This window comes from Nerophis lumbriciformis, linkage group LG16 (assembly GCF_033978685.3).
Source record: "Nerophis lumbriciformis linkage group LG16, RoL_Nlum_v2.1, whole genome shotgun sequence".
Lineage (NCBI taxonomy): Eukaryota > Metazoa > Chordata > Actinopteri > Syngnathiformes > Syngnathidae > Nerophis > Nerophis lumbriciformis.
Genome location: NC_084563.2, coordinates 29147099 through 29167527, shown reverse-complemented (window position 1 = coordinate 29167527; position 20429 = coordinate 29147099). Strand labels below are relative to the sequence as shown.

At 39.1% G+C, this 20429-nt stretch overlaps 1 protein-coding gene across 1 annotated transcript in view; it reads right to left on the bottom strand.

Moving 5' to 3' along the window:
• Positions 1-20429, bottom strand: part of LOC133617150 (receptor-type tyrosine-protein phosphatase delta-like) — a 353800-nt gene that overhangs the window by 206149 nt on the left and 127222 nt on the right. The gene's annotated exons all lie outside the window — the stretch shown is intronic.

The window sequence follows — 20429 nt, the reverse complement described above, 5'->3', positions numbered from 1 at the left end:
GAAGAACTTTGAACATGTCACGAGGGAGGTGCTGGACATTGAGTCCGAGTGAACGATGTTCCGTACCTCTGATGTCGTGGCGGCCGATTGGAGCTGTGGCCGCAAGGTAGTTGGTGCCTGTCGTGGCGGTAATCCTAGAACCCGTTGGTGGACGCCGGCGGTGAGGGATGCCGTCAGGCTGAAGAAGGAGTCCTATCGGGTTCTTTTGGCTCATGGGACTCCTGAGGCAGCAGACAGGTACCGACAGGCCAAGCGGTGTGCGGCTTCAGCGGTCGTGGAAGCAAAAACTCGGACATGGGAGGAGTTCGGGGAGGCCATAGAAAAAGACTTCCGGACGGCTTCGAAGCAATTCTGGACCACCAACCCCCCGCCTCAGGAAGGGGAAGCAGTGCAGTGTCAACACCGTGTATGGTGGGGATGGTGCTCTGCTGACCTCGACTGCGGATGTTGTGGATCGGTGGAGGGAATACTTCGAAGACCTCCTCAATCCTCCCAGCACGTCTTCCTATGAGGAAGCAGGGCCTGGGGAATCTGTGGAGGGCTCTCCTATTTCTGGGGCTGAGGTTGCCGAGGTAGTTAAAAAGCTCCTCGGTGGCAAGGCCCCGGGGGTGGATGAGATCCGCCCGGAGTTCCTTAAGGCTCTGGATGTTGTGGGGCTGTCTTGGTTGACAAGACTCTGCAACATCTCATGGACATCGGGGGAGGTACCTCTGGATTGGCAGACCGGGGTGGTGGTTCCTCTCTTTAAGAAGGGGAACCGGAGGGTGTGTTCCAACTATCGTGGGATCACACTCCTCAGCCTTCCCGGTAAGGTCTATTCAGGTGTACTGGAGAGGAGGCTACGCCGGATAGTCGAACCTCGGATTCAGGAGGAACAGTGTGGTTTTCGTCCTGGTCGTGGAACTGTGGACCAGCTCTATACTCTCGGCAGGGTCCTTGAGGGTGCATGGGAGTTTGCCCAACCAGTCTACATGTGCTTTGTGGACTTGGAGAAGGCATTCGACCGTGTACCCCGGGAAGTCCTGTGGGGAGTGCTCAGAGAGTATGGGGTAACGGACTGTCTTATTGTGGCAGTTCGCTCCCTGTATAATCAGTGTCAGAGCTTGGTCCGCATTGCCGGCAGTAAGTCGGACACGTTTTCAGTGAGGGTTGGACTCCGCCAAGGCTGCCCTTTGTCACCGATTCTGTTCATAACCTTTATGGACAGAATTTCTAGGCGCAGTCAGGGCGTTGAGGGGATCTGGTTTGGTGGCTGCAGGATTAGGTCTCTGCTATTTGCAGATGATGTGGTCCTGATGGCTTCCTCCGGCCAAGATCTTCAGCTCTCACTGGATCGGTTCGCAGCCGAGTGTGAAGCGACTGGGATGGGAATCAGCACCTCCAAGTCCGAGTCCATGGTTCTCTCCCGGAAAAGGGTGGAGTGCCATCTCCGGGTTGGGGAGGAGATCTTGCCCCAAGTGGAGGAGTTCAAGTACCTCGGAGTCTTGTTCACGAGTGGGGGAAGAGTGGATTGTGAGATCGACAGGTGGATCGGTGCGGCGTCTTCAGTAATGCGGACGCTGTATCGATCCGTTGTGGTGAAGAAGGAGCTGAGCCGGAAGGCAAAGCTCTCGATTTATCGGTCGATCTACGTTCCCATCCTCACCTATGGTCATGAGCTTTGGGTCATGACCGAAAGAACAAGATCACGGGTACAAGCGGCCAAAATGAGTTTCCTCCGCCGAGTGGCGGGGCTCTCCCTTAGAGATAGGGTGAGAAGCTCTGTCATTCGGGGGGAGCTCAAAGTAAAGCCGCTGCTCCTCCACATCGAGAGGAGCCAGATGAGGTAGTTCGGGCATCTGGTCAGGATGCCACCCGAACGCCTCCCTAGGAGGCGTTCGGGTGGGCGTTTAGGTGTTTCGGGCACGTCCGACCGGTAGGAGGCCACGGGGAAGACCCAGGACACGCTGGGAAGACTATCTCTCCCGGCTGGCCTGGGAACGCCTCGGGATCCCCCGGGAGGAGCTGGACGAAGTGGCTGGGGAGAGGGAAGTCTGGGTTTCCCTGCTTAAGCTGCTGCCCCCGCGACCCGACCTCGGATAAGCGGAAGAAGATGGATGGATGGCTAATATATGTAATATATTATATATATAATATATGAATAATATAAATATATTCTACATATATTCTACATTTAAGTGCAGTCAAGAAGGAACATATGCATATATGCACAAATCGTTCATGCTTCAACTTATAAATGTACAAAATAGAGTTTGTCCAAACTTAGGTAGATGCAGATTATAATTAGATGCGCGCTATAGTTCGGAAATGACAGTATTTTCCCGAAGAAATGTGTTTGTTATCATTGGGAAGTAGCAAGAATAACGCTGCATGACCAGCCGTGCTGGGCCCTGGCCCACTTTTTCCCAATCGTACTTAACGAGCGTGGAACACTCACACTCGCCAAACGTGCCAGACTTTAGATGTTAAGTGGGCTCAAGCGCAATATTAACGACCGAGTTTGAGCTCTAATTGTTTGAAGATGTTCTTATTGATGGAATATTTTCGATAACGCCTATGATGTTCAGGCTTTAGCCTGTCCAAGCTGACTGTGGATGAGAAGCTCTGGACAGAGGGTGGGCTGTAGACTCCATTCACCAGCTGTCAGCTGCCGTTTTGTTGGAAATTGATCCCTCAAAGTCAGCTTTGTGAATCTCTGCACTACCAATAAACCGATGCCTCATTCTAACAAGGATGATACTGCCTGCCTGTGTTAAGGTTTCCTCCAGTCGTCAAAATCTTACTCAGAGCCAGACTCTGATTTACTGGCCAAGTAAGTTGAACACATACTGTAAGGAATCTGACTTGGTAGACTGTGCTCCCTTTGCTCAACGCAATAAACAAAGAAAAAGGCCAACAACTACGAGAAGGCCATCTTGGTATGAAAAACAGGAAGGAAAACATCAAAGGACACAAAGATGTAAAAGAGATTGATGGAGCACAAAGCTGACGCAACCATCTGCCACTTCAGAGGCGCTATTTCTACACACAGCTACAAAAGTCAAACACAACGGAAAGAAAGAGAGCAATAAATAATACATGTTGCACACATACGATTGCGCTATGCGTAGGCAAACAACCCAACAAAAACATAATTTCAACACCCATGCCATCGTCTGCTGGGGCGGGAGCACGGCCATAGACAGAAAGAGACCCAACAAAGGCTGCCCACTTTGACCACTATCCCGTCAATGGTGAGAGAATCCTTCCAGGGAGACCGAAGTCTCCAATACATCCTCGTTCGGCAAAGGGTTCTGTTAAGCTCGTTCATCCCGACGCTCGAGGCTAGCTCCGCGGCCACATCTCTTCCTCTGCATCTCCTCCGGTCTCTCCATGCGGACCCTGGTGTGGCAGAGAGCCAGCAGCTGGTCTGCGGCGCAAACTTGGCCACGGCTCCCCGAAGGCATTTCCGAAAGAACACGAAAAAGCACTAAAAAGCAGCGCAGAGGCCACGAAAGTGCTACCTCTTGTTGCGCAGTCACAAAGCTTTCTCTCTAGGCTCTTGGCAAAGACGGTCGCACTCCCTCTGCTATCCGAGTCTGTCCTGCTTGCTTCTTATCTCTCTTGTCTTGTTTAACGTTCTTGTTGCCTCTTTTTGCAGTGCTCTCGAAAATCTAAACAATGGAATTGATCAACTGTCCTCTCAACAAAATTGACAAGATCTCGGGTTCAGGGGAAACTGTCTGTTCTGTCAGAACTGGACACATGACGGACTCTTGGGAGAAGAGTAGTGTCGTGTGCCTGGCGACTCTTTCAGTCAAGGACATTGACAAAATCTACCTATTCAGAACCATGATAACAGGACACCTGCTGAGAGGGGTAAGCGTTGTACTGTATCAAAACATTAGAAGATGCTGGCAGCCATCCAAGGTACCCCAAAGCTGCCACAAATGATTGGAGGACGTGGACAGAACTGTGGACACTCAGACTTTAAAACATCCGACCGCCTGCCCCGCAGGATGAATCTGAGGACCAGAAATAGACAAACACAACCATTTAAATCAGGATTGTTTTCCTTGGCTGCAACGTGACAACGTTGTTGCTTGAAGATTCTCCTTGAGAAACAAACTCCTTCTCTGTCAACAACACCTGGAAAGATAAACTCTGTTCCTTTGCCACTGCTTCACCCCAGTGCCCTAGTGGCTGGCAGCTCCGGACCGGATGCCTTCCCCCTCAACCCCTGTTTCAAGTCTTGTGGTTTCTTTGTCAACATGTGTATATGTGCTTATCGGCTATTGAGTTTTTTTTCTCAGCCCCAGTCTGTGACCCCTTCCCCATAGGAGCCCAGTCTGAGATGGACTTTATTTTACTTTTCCTCCCCCGGCGTCTACCTTTTCCCCACCTTTTACGGAGCGCCGTAGTGACGATCCATCACTGTTCCTGCTCTGCCTACCTGTACAAAGTTTGCATAATCTTGAACGAGTTTGTGGTGAAAACGAAATATTGTGCAGTGACAATAAAGACCCTACCATACCATACTATACCAGGAGTCCGAACCAAAAGGTAGAACACACGAAAACAAGAGGAAAAACACCAAGAACACAAAGGGCAAACACAAGAGCACAGCGGCGCCATCCTAAAGACCAAATATAAATGAAAACAATCCCAGACAGCCATGTTTAGTGGGTTTTTCCAAGATTCTGCTTGAAGCATTTCTCTGAACGTGAGTCGAAAAAAGCATAAAGCAGAGTCTCCAACCCAAACAAATCAGATCAGTGGCCCCTGTAGCATAAAATTAACCCAATCGGTCTGATTCTGTTTGCAGCAAATGTCCTTATTGGACATAAGCACCCTCCACTTAAGAGAATATACGTAGATACACTTTGGAAAAGGAACTGCAGGGGCAGTCAAACATTTACAATCACTAATCCAGAGAAGGTGCAGGTCGGGGTGTTAGCTTGGCTACTGCTGCTCACAGGTGGATTACTGGCCCTTGGGAGAGGAACGGGGATAATTGCTTATTGAACTTCCCGATCAGCTCGATCTTTATGTTTGGACAAGATCCATTTAAGTGGACTTGATTAGCATTTGGGAGTTGCTGTGTCTCTCTGTTGGATGTTTTGACTATCAAAACATCTGCGCCCCCCCCCACCCGAGTGTGTACGTGTGTGGGTTTTGGTCGATAGTTAAGAATGTAATGAGTCATTTACAATCCTGGCCAGGGAAGATCTCGCTGCATGCGTGTGGCACAGGCGCTTTGGCGGATGACTCCCCACAAACGAGAAGTGAGTCAGGCTCGTCAGACAAGTTAGGGAACGAGGCCAACGTCGGCTATAATAGTCGGCCTCCAGAGTGTGCGGGCAGCTCGCCAGAACCATAACATATTAACATCAAACCAACACATTAACAGCAAATTATCCTCTGCTCACGCTCTGCGTCCTAGAAATGGATTTGGAGAACCGTAACCAATAAACACAGAGAGACAAGGATCAACACCCTGCAGCAGAGTTTGGAAACATTTGCAAAAAGGGGGTTTATACTTATACGCATTCAGAAACATTTGATAAACAGCACATTAAAGATCGTTGCCGTACTATTTCTTGAGATTATGTTGTCCAACTTCCAGTTGAAATAACAAGAATCATGCGAACAACACTATAAATAACACAATCGTGTTATTGCTGCTAGTAATGTACGTCCAATTAGCATGCCACTTACCCGCTTTAGCTGCCCCGGGGTTTGGCTAGTTCCAAATTAATCAGGGTTAATTTGTTAGAAACACAAGGGGAAGAATTCATCAAATGGCTGTTTCCTTCTTCTCTCCACATACAGTCGGTTATTACAAACTTTTTACAGGCTGCGGTTTGTGGTCGCAGACTAAGACTGCGATAACATTAAGAAAGCGGCAGCCAGCTGGTATTATTCATGGTAGATGGAGTTCTTATAATGATACTTCTTTTAAACCTTGTTCCCAGTCTTAGTACTACTATCTGAAAATACCTACCAAAGGTATTTGTTGGCATTGGCACTCCGTATATGTGCAGTATCCAATCAATCAATCACAGATACGCGGCTCAAACATAAACAAGTGTTTCACACCCCGGATCTAATCCCTAAGGGGCAGGACCCTGGGATCTCTTTGACCCAACGGCAGTCTTCATCCATCAGTCGTAATGAGATACTTACTAATCTTTTTGCACTACTCGAGCAAATACACGTGTTTATCTACGGTCGACTCCACTCACTGGGGCTCAATGGTGTGGGTCACTAAACACAACAACGCATACCAGAGGGCATGACCAGATCAGGCTATTGACAGACTGTCGCCGTGTTGATCAATTGACCAATGAGAATTTACTGTCTGAGAGACTTTCGTTAAAAAACCTTCTCACTCATTCATCGTAGACTCAGATAATTTAATCGATGGCAATTGGACTGTTCAGATTGTCTTAGAAATCTGAAATCTGAGCAGTCTTCATCAGCATGTGCACTGCAACATCAGCTGTATTTGTTTGTGAAGCGATTCTGTCACCAGAAAACATGTTTAGGTCTTTACGCTTCTGTTGAGCCGGATCTCAGGACATGAATCTGTGCACTCCAGAACAGGTGCGTGTCGACCTATGATTCGTTCCATTTACCTAAGAAGTTGGAAGTCGGAGCTGGGAATGCATTTGAGTGTTCCAGTTACGATGTCGGAAATCAACTACGAGAGCGCTTGCCTTGTCTGAAAATAAACAACTTATGGGAAAATATGCACTCTCTCTTCAACCTTCAAGCACGGATTAGCTTGCAGTAATGCTCTGACCAAATAAGCCCAATGAGCACTCCACACAAGTCGATAACAACAACAAAGCTCACCTTTGTGCACTCACACACAGCATAAATTGTTTGGTGGCCAAAATGAGATAAAGAATGAGTGGCATAAAACACGTCTTTCTGTGGCGGCGTCGGAGAAAGTTGTACATGTAAACAAACTACGGTGAGTTCAAGGACCGCCGGAATTAGTAGGACAAAATACTCGGTCGCCAAGTACTCTCATCAGTGAAGCATGTTTAATATAAACAGTGGGATTTCTAACAATCAGGAAGGTTACAAACCATATTAAAACAAAAAAAAAGATATACTTTTTCCATTTTCATACATTTTTTAAAAAGCTCACTATAGGGCCGTGGGTTGCCGACCCCCGGCTTGAGGTATTGACTGATTTAAAATCTTTCAAATGTTAGCTTTTGTTTAAAAATGTTTTTACAACCTACTGAAACTACTGAAATAAAGTGAACAACCAACCAGAAGAAAACTAAAAGTTGGAGTTGGGACTTCAATTGAGTTGTCTTTGCGTCCTTTGGAGGAAGAAAGAGGTGGACTTGACACATTGGTCGTGGTGGTTAACTTTGCCAACTCTTACAATCGTTACGTTTGCTGTGGTCTGGAACAAAATGGCAACATTTGTTGTGGTCTGGAACAACATGGCGCACAAACAGCTATCAGAAATGCAGCCAATATTACATACAGATAATGTGACATGAGACATGGGTATTTAAATACACAGAGTACATAAGTAAAGGAAATTAAATGATCTCAAATATAGCTACAAACGAGGCATAAGGATACAATATGTACATACAGCTAGCCTAAATAGCATGTTAGCATGGATTAGCTTGCAGTCATGCACTGACCAAATATGCCTGATTAGCACTCCAACAAGTCAATAACATCAACAAAGCTCACCTTTGTGCATTCACGCACAGCATAAAACGTTTGGTGGACAAAATGACACAAAGAAGGAGTGGCATGAAATGGTAAATGGGTTATACTTGTATAGCGCTTTTCTACCTTCAAGGTACTCGAAGTGCTTTGACAGTATTTCCACATTCACCCATTCACACACACATTCACACACTGATGGCCATGCAAGGCTCTAAACACCACCCATCAGAATCAGAATCAGAATCAGCTTTATTGTCATTACGCAAGGTAACGAGATTGAGGCCATTCCATACAGTGCGATGTGTGCATGCTAGAAAAACAATGTGCAAATATATAAAAATCAGGAGCAAGGGTGAAGTGTCTTGCTCAAGGACACAACGGATGTGACGAGGTTGGTAACACGTCTTTCTGTGGCGGCTTCGGAGAAAGTTGTACATGTAAACAAACTACGGTGGGTTCAAGGACCGCCGGAATTAGTAGGACGTTTGCTGTGGTCTGGAACAACATGGTAACGTTTGCTGTGGTCCGGAACAACATGGCGCACAAAGGACTATCAGAAATGCAGCCGACACTACATACAGATACATGCAAATATAAATGAGTACATAAGTACACACATTAGTTGTTTGTTATCACTTGTGAACAATCTTTCATTTGAACAATTGTTTACTAGTTTTGTGCTGCTTTGGCACCTCAGAATGTGGCATTAAAATGTCAGCGTGGCACTAGCAGTTTACTTCAGCGAGCCATACTGTTATGTTTGCTGGAACTCGGGGCCCGGAACAAAGCGTTAGTGTAGCATTGTTACAAACTCCCAGGCCTCCTCCTGTCAAAGCAGCTGCTATTTGCTGCTGCGCTCCAGGGCTCCTCAACATTGGCAGCTAATGGCTCCGTCACGGCGGACGACTGACCTGAAAACCTATTAGAACCCTGTCAACCTGCAGGCCACGGAGGGCTGGGACGCTGACAGGTCAATTGGCCACAGGAGTGTTTTTCATGCTAACATATAGAAGATAATATCACCTTCCTCAGATTTAGTTGAGTGCGTTTGTAGCGAGCTCAACAACATTTGCTGTTCCCTCCCAGACATCATTAAAGTGGGACTGCAATTTGGAATTGTGCCAATTTTCACACTTCTTAAGTAAGACAAGAACACACACGTCGCCGTAATCATGTACCTAACTAGCTCATGCTGCTTTATTGACATAGTGAGCTGCTGCGTGGCCTCCGACTTGGTGAAAGTTTATTCTAGATGATAAATCATGCATCATCCAACTTAGACCCGAGGATGGCCTGAGAGACATGAAAAACACTTTTTTTCAACCATTTGTGAGGATTATGATGAAGTGTTGATGTAAAGTGGAAGACATAAACATCCCATCAGTCTTTATCCCAGTGAGAGCAGACACTGTACAGTAAGTGATTGTTTTATTATGTTTGTTGTCTCTCAGCAAGTCTGCAATGATAAGTTGTGTTTTTAATGTTATGGTGGTTTTTATATTATGGTGATTTTTTATGTTGTGGTGATTTTTTTATGTTATGGTGTTTTTTTTTATGTTATAGTGATTTGTTATGTTATGGTGATTTGTTATGTTATGGTGATTTTTTATGTTATGGTGAGTTTTTTATGTTATGGTGAGTTTTTTATGTTATGGTGATTTGTTATGTTATGGTGATTTGTTATGTTATGGTGAGTTTTTTATGTTATGGTGATTTGTTATGTTATGGTGATTTGTTATGTTATGGTGAGTTTTTTATGTTATGGTGAGTTTTTATGTTTTGGTGAGTTTTTTATGTTATGGTGATTTTTTATGTTATGGTGATTTGTTATGTTATGGTGATTTGGATGTTATGGTGATTTTTATGTTATGGTGATTTTTTATGTTATGGTGATTTTTTTAATGTTATGGTGATTTGTTATGTTATGGTGATTGTTTTATGTTATGGTGATTTTTTATGTGGTGGTGATTTTTTTATGTTATGGTGATTTTTTGTGTTATGGTGATTTTTTTATGTTATGGTGATTTGTTATGTAATGTTGATTTTTTTATGTTATGTTGATTCTTTTGTTATGGTGAGTTTTTTATGTTGTGAGTTTTTTTATGTTATGGTGATTTGTTATGTTATGGTGATTTGTTATGTTATGGTGAGTTTTTTATGTTATGGTGAGTTTTTTATGTTATGGTGATTTTTTTATGTTATGGTGATCTGTTATGTTATGGTGAGTTTTTTATGTTTTGGTGAGTTTTTTATGTTATGGTGATTTTTTTATGTTATGGTGATTTGTTATGTTATGGTGATTTGGATGTTATGGTGATTTTTAATGTTATGGTGATTTTTATGTTATGGTGATTTTTTATGTTATGGTGATTTGTTATGTTATGGTGATTTTTTTATGTTATGGTGATTTTTAATGTAATGGTGATTTTTTTATGTTATGGTGATTTGTTATGTTATGGTGATTGTTTTATGTTATGGTGATTTTTTATGTTGTGGTGATTTTTTTATGTTATGGTGATTTTTTTGTGTTATGGTGATTTTTTTATGTTATGGTGATTTGTTATGTTATGTTGTTTTTTATGTTATGTTGATTTTTTTGTTATGGTGAGCTTTTTATGTTGTGAGTTTTTTTTATGTTATGGTGATTTGTTATGTTATGGTGATTTGTTATGTTATGGTGAGTTTTTTTATGTTATGGTGATTTGTTATGTTATGGTGATTTGTTATGTTATGGTGAGTTTTTTATGTTTTGGTGAGTTTTTTATGTTATGGTGATTTTTTTATGTTATGGTGATTTGTTATGTTATGGTGATTTGGATGTTATGGTGATTTTTAATGTTATGGTGATTTGTTATGTTATGGTGATTTGTTATGTTATGGTGATTTTTTTATGTTATGGTGATTTTTTATGTTATGGTGATTTGTTTTATGTTATGGTGATTTGTTATGTTATGGTGATTGTTTTATGTTATGGTGAGTTTTTTTATGTTATGGTGATTTGTTATGTTATGGTGATTTGTTATGTTATGGTGAGTTTTTTATGTTTTGGTGAGTTTTTTATGTTATGGTGATTTTTTTATGTTATGGTGATTTGTTATGTTATGGTGATTTGGATGTTATGGTGATTTTTAATGTTATGGTGATTTTTATGTTATGGTGATTTGTTATGTTATGGTGATTTGTTATGTTATGGTGATTTTTTTATGTTATGGTGATTTTTTATGTTATGGTGATTTGTTTTATGTTATGGTGATTTGTTATGTTATGGTGATTGTTTTATGTTATGGTGATTTTTTATGTTGTGGTGATTTTTTTATGTTATGGTGATTTTTTTGTGTTATGGGGATTTTTTTATGTTATGGTGATTTGTTATGTTATGTTGTTTTTTTATGTTATGTTGATTTTTTTGTTATGGTGAGTTTTTTATGTTGTGAGTTTTTTATGTTATGGTGATTTGTTATGTTATGGTGATTTGTTATGTTATGGTGAGTTTTTTATGTTATGGTGATTTTTTTATGTTATGGTGATTTGTTATGTTATGGGGAGTTTTTTATGTTTTGGTGATTTTTTTATGTTATGGTGATTTGTTATGTTATGGTGATTTGGATGTTATGGTGATTTTTAATGTTATGGTGATTTTTATGTTATGGTGATTTTTTTATGTTATGGTGATTTGTTATGTTATGGTGATTTTTTATGTTATTGTGATTTTTAATGTTATGGGGATTTTTTTTATGTTATGGTGATTTGTTATGTTATGGTGAGTTTTTTATGTTATGGTGATTTTTTATGTTATGGTGATTTTTTATGTTATGGTGATTTGTTATGTTATGGTGAGTTTTTTATGTTTTGGTGATTTTTTTATGTTATGGTGATTTGTTATGTTATAGTGATTTGGATGTTATGGTGATTTTTAATGTTATGGTGATTTTTATGTTATGGTGATTTTTTATGTTATGGTGATTTGTTATGTTATGGTGATTTTTTTATGTTATTGTGATTTTTAATGTTATGGGGATTTTTTTATGTTATGGTGATTTGTTATGTTATGGTGATTGTTTTATGTTATGATGATTTTTTATGTTGTGGTGATTTTTTTATGTTATGGTGATTTTTTTGTGTTATGGTGATTTTTTTATGTTATGGTGATTTGTTATGTTATGTTGATTTTTTTATGTTATGGTGAGTTTTTTTATGTTATGGTGATTTGTTATGTTATGGTGATTTGTTATGTTATGGTGAGTTTTTTATGTTTTGGTGAGTTTTTTATGTTATGGTGATTTTTTTATGTTATGGTGACACAATACGAAGGTCCTGAGTAGTCTTGGGTTCAATCCCGGGCTCGGGATCTTTCTGTGTGGAGATTGCATGTTCTCCCCGTGACTGCGTGGGTTCCCTCCGGGTACTCCGGCTTCCTCCCACTTCCAAAGACATGCACCTGGGGATAAGTTGATTGGCAACACTAAAATTGGCCCTAGTGTGTGAATGTGAGTGTGAATGTTGTCCGTCTATCTGTGTTGGCCCTGCGATGAGGTGGCGACTTGTCCAGGGTGTACCCCGCCTTCCGCCCGATTGTAGCTGAGATAGGCTCCAGCACCCCCCGCGACCCCAAAGGGAATAAGCGGTAGAAAATGGATGGATTTGTTATGTTATGGTGATTTGGATGTTATGGTGATTTTTAATGTTATGGTGATTTTTATGTTATGGTGATTTTTTATGTTATGGTGATTTGTTATGTTATGGTGATTGTTTTATGTTATGGTGATTTTTTATGTTGTGGGGATTTTTTTATGTTACGGTGATTTTTTTGTGTTATGGTGATTTTTTTATGTTATGGTGATTTGTTATGTTATGTTGTTTTTTTATGTTATGTTGATTTTTTTGTTATGGTGAGTTTTTTATGTTGTGAGTTTTTTTATGTTATGGTGATTTGTTATGTTATGGTGATTTGTTATGTTATGGTGAGTTTTTTATGTTATGGTGATTTGTTATGTTATGGTGATTTGTTGTGTTATGGTGAATTTTTTATGTTATGGTGATTTCTTTATGTTATGGTGAGTTTTTTATGTTATGGTGATTTTTTTATGTTTATGGTGATGTTTATGTTATGGGGATTTGGATGTTATGGTGATTTTTAATGTTATGGTGATTTTTTTTTATGTTATGTTGATTTTTTTGTTATGGTGAGTTTGTTTATGTTATGGTGATTTGTTATGTTATGGTGATTTGTTATGTTATGGTGAGTTTTTTATGTTATGGTGATTTGTTATGTTATGGTGATTTGTTGTGTTATGGTGAATTTTTTATGTTATGGTGATTTTTTTATGTTATGGTGAGTTTTTTATGTTATGGTGATTTTTTTATGTTATGGTGATGTATATGTTATGGGGATTTGGATGTTATGGTGATTTTTAATGTTATGGTGATTTGTTATGTTATGGTGATTTTTTATGTTATGGTGATTTTTTTATGTTATGGTGATTTTTTCGGGTTATGGTGATTTTTTTTTAAAGTTATGGTGATTTATGTTATGGTGATTTTTGTTATGGTGATTTTTATGTTATGGTGATTTTTATGTTATGGTGAGTTTTTTCATGTATTCATTTTTCATGCACTTATTTGCTAAATGTATCTGACAAAGGTGGAAGGCCGGTCCGTGAAAATAATGCCTACATTAAAGTGGTCCCTGATGCAAAAAAGGTTGTGGACCCCTGATGCAGACCACAGAATAGAATCCAATGCCACCCTAACACTCTTAAAGAGACAGTGACTCACTTGTTTCCAAACTGCCTCCTAAATACTCAGTTACAAGTCAACAACCATTTGGGATGACTACAATTTAAAAGACCATTTATTTATTTTTTAGTTTCATCCACGCTGCCTGAAGCAGCACAACAGGTTGTTGTTGTTGTTGTTGTTGTTTGTTGGTCTGCAGAAAACAATGCGTGTCCATTGTGTCCATTTCTCTGTGAGCGCCAGACGGGAGCAGACTCTCACAAAGGCCATGTCGTTTGCGTACAGCAAGCAGTGGCCTAGTTTGCCACAGGATCAGGGCATTACTCTTAATCCAGAACATAGACGCCATTTGCATGCACACCAGAATGGGGGGGCTGGGGGTGTGTGTGTGTGTGTGTGTGTGTGTGTATCAGGAGCATAAAAAGACATTACATGTCACAACCATCCCATCAGGGACCTTTCACATCTGGACCCATGCGGTACCTCTTTTCAGTACATGTGAATAGATACTGGCACTCAACTGCACCGCTTCTTGTGTGGTAACACAAATTAAATGTTTTGACTAATTCTTGTTAGAGCATTTCAAACGAGCTGATAACTTCCGTCCACATGTTGTTTTATATCTCCTTTTATTGTCATATTTCTGAGTCAATCGCTTTGTTTTGGCGTGTAAAGTTGCAATAATAAATAGAGGGGGTTTGGCTGAGTCCGCTCTCAGTGCTGCTGGAGTGATGGCCAGGTGCTCGTGCGGGGAAAGAGCCAAATTGGACCTATATTAGCCTACTATCAAAATGACTTTAAAAGTCTTATATAAGTGTTATAATGAAGACAACACATGGTGTGCGTGTCTATATTAGCCTACTATCAAAATGACTTTAAAAGTCTTATATAAGTGTTATAATGAAGACAACACATGGTGTACGTAAGTGTCTATATTAGCTATATTAGCCTACTATCAAAATGACTTTAAAAGTCTTATATAAGTGTTATAATGAAGCCAACACATAATGTAAGTGTCTATATTAGCCTACTATCAAAATGACTTTAAAAGTCTTGTATGAGTGTTATAATGAAGGCAACACGTGATGTAAGTGTCTATATTAGCTATATTAGCCTACTATCAAAATGACTATAAAAGTCTTATATAAGTGTTATAATGAGGACAACACATGATGTAAGTGTCTATATTAGCTATATTAGCCTACTATCAAAATTACTTTAAAAGTCTTATATAAGTGTTATAATGAAGGCAACACGTGATGTAAGTGTCTATATTAGCTATATTAGCCTACTATCAAAAATACTTTAAAAGTCTTATATAAGTGTTATAATGAAGACAACACGTGATGTAAGTGTCTATATTAGCTATATTAGCCTACTATCAAAATGACTTTAAAAGTCTTGTATAAGTGTGATAATGAAGACAACACGTGATGTAAGTGTCTATATTAGCCTACTATCAAAATGACTTTAAAAGTCTTATATAAGTGTTATAATGAAGACAACACATGATGTAAGTGTCTATATTAGCTATATTAGCCTACTATCAAAATGACTTTAAAAGTCTTATATAAGTTTTATAATGAAGACAACACATGATGTAAGTGTCTATATTAGCCTACTATCAAAATGACTTTAAACGTCTTATATAAGTGTTATGATGAAGACAACACATGATGTAAGTGTCTATATTAGCCTACTATCAAAATGACTTTAAAAGTCTTATATAAGTGTTATAATGAAGACAACACATGATGTAAGTGTCTATATTAGCCTACTATCAAAATGACTTTAAAAGTCTTATATAAGTGTTATAATGAAGACAACACATGATGTAAGTGTCTATGTTAGCTATATTAGCCTACTATCAAAATGACTTTAAAAGTCTTGTATAAGTGTGATAATGAAGACAACACGTGATGTAAGTGTCTATATTAGCTATATTAGCCTACTATCAAAATTACTTTAAAAGTCTTATATAAGTGTTATAATGAAGGCAACACATGATGTAAGTGTCTATATTAGCTATATTAGCCTACTATCAAAATGACTTTAAAAGTCTTATATAAGTGTTATAATGAAGACAACACATGGTGTGCGTGTCTATATTAGCCTACTATCAAAATGACTTTAAAAGTCTTATATAAGTGTTATAATGAAGACAACACATGGTGTACGTAAGTGTCTATATTAGCTATATTAGCCTACTATCAAAATGACTTTAAAAGTCTTATATAAGTGTTATAATGAAGCCAACACATAATGTAAGTGTCTATATTAGCCTACTATCAAAATGACTTTAAAAGTCTTGTATGAGTGTTATAATGAAGGCAACACGTGATGTAAGTGTCTATATTAGCTATATTAGCCTACTATCAAAATGACTATAAAAGTCTTATATAAGTGTTATAATGAGGACAACACATGATGTAAGTGTCTATATTAGCTATATTAGCCTACTATCAAAATTACTTTAAAAGTCTTATATAAGTGTTATAATGAAGGCAACACGTGATGTAAGTGTCTATATTAGCTATATTAGCCTACTATCAAAAATACTTTAAAAGTCTTATATAAGTGTTATAATGAAGACAACACGTGATGTAAGTGTCTATATTAGCTATATTAGCCTACTATCAAAATGACTTTAAAAGTCTTGTATAAGTGTGATAATGAAGACAACACGTGATGTAAGTGTCTATATTAGCCTACTATCAAAATGACTTTAAAAGTCTTATATAAGTGTTATAATGAAGACAACACATGATGTAAGTGTCTATATTAGCTATATTAGCCTACTATCAAAATGACTTTAAAAGTCTTATATAAGTTTTATAATGAAGACAACACATGATGTAAGTGTCTATATTAGCCTACTATCAAAATGACTTTAAACGTCTTATATAAGTGTTATGATGAAGACAACACATGATGTAAGTGTCTATATTAGCCTACTATCAAAATGACTTTAAAAGTCTTATATAAGTGTTATAATGAAGACAACACATGATGTAAGTGTCTATATTAGCCTACTATCAAAATGACTTTAAAAGGCTTATATAAGTGTTATAATGAAGACAACACATGATGTAAGTGTCTATGTTAGCTATATTAGCCTACTATCAAAATGACTTTAAAAGTCTTGTATAAGTGTGATAATGAAGACAACACGTGATGTAAGTGTCTATATTAGCTATATTAGCCTACTATCAAAATTACTTTAAAAGTCTTATATAAGTGTTATAATGAAGGCAACACATGATGTAAGTGTCTATATTAGCTATATTAGCCTACTATCAAAATGACTTTAAAAGTCTTGTATAAGTGTGATAATGAAGACAACACGTGATGTAAGTGTCTATATTAGCCTACTATCAAAATGACTTTAAAAGTCTTATATAAGTGTTATAATGAAGACAACACATGATGTAAGTGTCTATATTAGCTATATTAGCCTACTATCAAAATGACTTTAAAAGTCTTATATAAGTTTTATAATGAAGACAACACATGATGTAAGTGTCTATATTAGCCTACTATCAAAATGACTTTAAACATCTTATATAAGTGTTATGATGAAGACAACACATGATGTAAGTGTCTATATTAGCCTACTATCAAAATGACTTTAAAAGTCTTATATAAGTGTTATAATGAAGACAACACATGATGTAAGTGTCTATATTAGCCTACTATCAAAATGACTTTAAAAGTCTTATATAAGTGTTATAATGAAGACAACACATGATGTAAGTGTCTATGTTAGCTATATTAGCCTACTATCAAAATGACTTTAAAAGTCTTGTATAAGTGTGATAATGAAGACAACACGTGATGTAAGTGTCTATATTAGCTATATTAGCCTACTATCAAAATTACTTTAAAAGTCTTATATAAGTGTTATAATGAAGGCAACACATGATGTAAGTGTCTATATTAGCTATATTAGCCTACTATCAAAATGACTTTAAAAGTCTTATATAAGTTTTATAATGAAGACAACACATGATGTAAGTGTCTATATTAGCCTACTATCAAAATGACTTTAAACGTCTTATATAAGTGTTATGATGAAGACAACACATGATGTAAGTTTCTATATTAGCCTACTATCAAAATCACTTTAAAAGTCTTATATAAGTGTTATAATGAAGACAACACATGATGTAAGTGTCTATATTAGCCTACTATCAAAATGACTTTAAAAGTTTTATATAAGTGTTATAATGAAGACAACACATGATGTAAGTGTCTATGTTAGCTATATTAGCCTACTATCAAAATGACTTTAAAAATCTTGTATAAGTGTGATAATGAAGACAACACGTGATGTAAGTGTCTATATTAGCTATATTAGCCTACTATCAAAATGACTTTAAAAGTCTTATATAAGTGTTATAATGAAGGCAACACATGATGTAAGTGTCTATATTAGCTATATTAGCCTACTATCAAAATGACTTTAAAAGTCTTATATAAGTTTTATAATGAAGACAACACATGATGTAAATGTCTATATTAGCCCACTATCAAAATGACTTTAAACGTCTTATATAAGTGTTATGATGAAGACAACACATGATGTAAGTGTCTATATTAGCCTACTATCAAAATGACTTTAAAAGTCTTGTATAAGTGTGATAATGAAGGCAACACATGATGTAAGTGTCTATATTAGCTATATTAGCCTACTATCAAAATGACTTTAAAAGTTTTATATAAGTGTTATAATGAAGACAACACGTGATGTAAGTGTCTATATTAGCCTACTATCAAAATGACTTTAAAAGTCTTATATAAGTGTTATAATGAAGAAGACAACACGTGATGTAAGTGTCTATATTAGCCTACTATCAAAATGACTTTAAAAGTCTTATATAAGTGTTATAATGAAGACAACACATGATGTGTTTATATTAGCCTACTATCAAAATGACTTTAAAAGTCTTATATAAGTGTTATAATGAAGACAACACATGATGTAAGTGTCTATATTAGCTATATTAGCCTACTATGTAAGTTTGTGAGTTTATCAAAGTGTAGTTATCAATCAGGGTTTGTCTATCATTTGAATGATAATACGCTAATGCTAACCGTCTGGAGTTTTACTGCGGTTGTCATTATTAACGTTTATCGCTACATCACGAGTTAGCATTGTTGGATTCTACATGAATCGGTGCCCTGTAGGACCGGCGGGATTGGCTACATCCTGAGTTAGCATTGTTGGATTCTAGGTGCGTACGTGCCCGGTAGGACCGGCGGGATTTGCTACATCCCGAGTTAGCATTGTTGGATTCTACGTGAATTGGTGCCTGATAGGACCGGCGGGATTTGGTCCATGCCAGAAAAAGTACCGGATTCAGTGCCCATCCCTAATCGTCATGCACCGTCTCCAACTAGGCACACCTGCATCTCCAGACCTGAGCCCACCAGTCTGTATAAGTTTAGATCGAGATATGACGTTTCCCAATGGGGAAACACATTAATGTCTCTTGTTTTCATGGTAGATTTGAAGCTAGCGAGCTAGTGCCAGTAAGTTTGTGAGGTTATCAAAGAGCAGTTATCAATCAGAGTTTGTCAAACACTAATACCAACCTTTGGGAGTTTTACTGTGGCTGTTTTATCGCTACATCCTGAGTTAGAGTTTGTAACCGGACGTGAGGTCATGTGACAACCAGGTCCATGGTAACATGGCATTGTTGGATTCTACGTGAATCGGTGCCTGGTAGGACTGGCGGGGTTCGGTCCATGGTCAAAAAAGTACCGGATTCAGTACCCATCCCTAATCGTCATGCACCGTCTCCAGCTTTGCACACCGGACTGCATCTCCAGACCTGAGTCCACCAGTGCTGAGCAACCCATCAAGATCCTGCCTTCCAGTAAACCGCATTCACTGCACCTTACATTTGGTCAGGGAGTGTTGGACATTTCAAAACATGTCGGCACACAAAGACGTCGCAGTCGCCACAGAAGCCCCCGTTGTTGATATTAGAGGAGACTCGGCACGTCACCCGCGGTGAGATTAAAAAGACAGACGGGAGACCCCTCCTCACCCCAACATCTCACCCTCTGTCCTTCCCTTCTCGGCCAATTATCAGGACGTGACAAGAGGAGGCAGAGAGCACTGGAAGAAGTCTCAATGTACGGACTTAGTCTCGCCCTCATGGAGTCCGGGGCTATCGTGGTTTTGATGGATGACCGGAGTGTTTGTTGATAACCATGCGTTCATAACCCTAACCCTAACACTAACACTAACACTAACCCTAACCCTAACACTAACACTAGCCCTAACCCTAACCCTAACCCTAGCACTGGAAGAAGTCTCAATGTATGGACTTAGTCTCGCCCTCATGGAATCCAGGGCTATAGTGGTTTTGATGGATGACCGGAGTGTTTGTTGATAACCATGCGTTCATAACCCTAACCCTAACACTAACACTAACACTAACCCTAACTCTAACCCTAACACTAACACTAGCCCTAACCCTAACCCTAACCCTAGCACTGGAAGAAGTCTCAATGTATGGACTTAGTCTCGCCCTCATGGAGTCCAGGGCTATCGTGGTTTTGATGGATGACCGGAGTGTTTGTTGATAACCATGCGTTCATAACCCTAACCCTAACCCTAACCCTAACCCTAACACTAACCCTAACCCTAACCCTAACCCTAGCACTGGAAGAAGTCTCAATGTATGGACTTAGTCTCGCCCTCATGGAGTCCGGGGCTATCGTGGTTTTGATGGATGACCGGAGTGTTTGTTGATAACCATGTGCTCATAACCCTAACCCTAACCCTAACCCTAACCCTAACCCTAACCCTAACCCTAACACTAACCCTAACCCTAACCCTAACCCTACCACTAACCCTAACCACGATATGGTGAAATTCTCAGGGGAATACTCGCTCAGGCAACAGAGCTCAGGTTCATGTTCTGCCAAGTTCTTCCTGAAGAATCAGGTTGACCTCCGGATGTTCACCACGACTCATTCTCTCTTCCCCCTCTGCC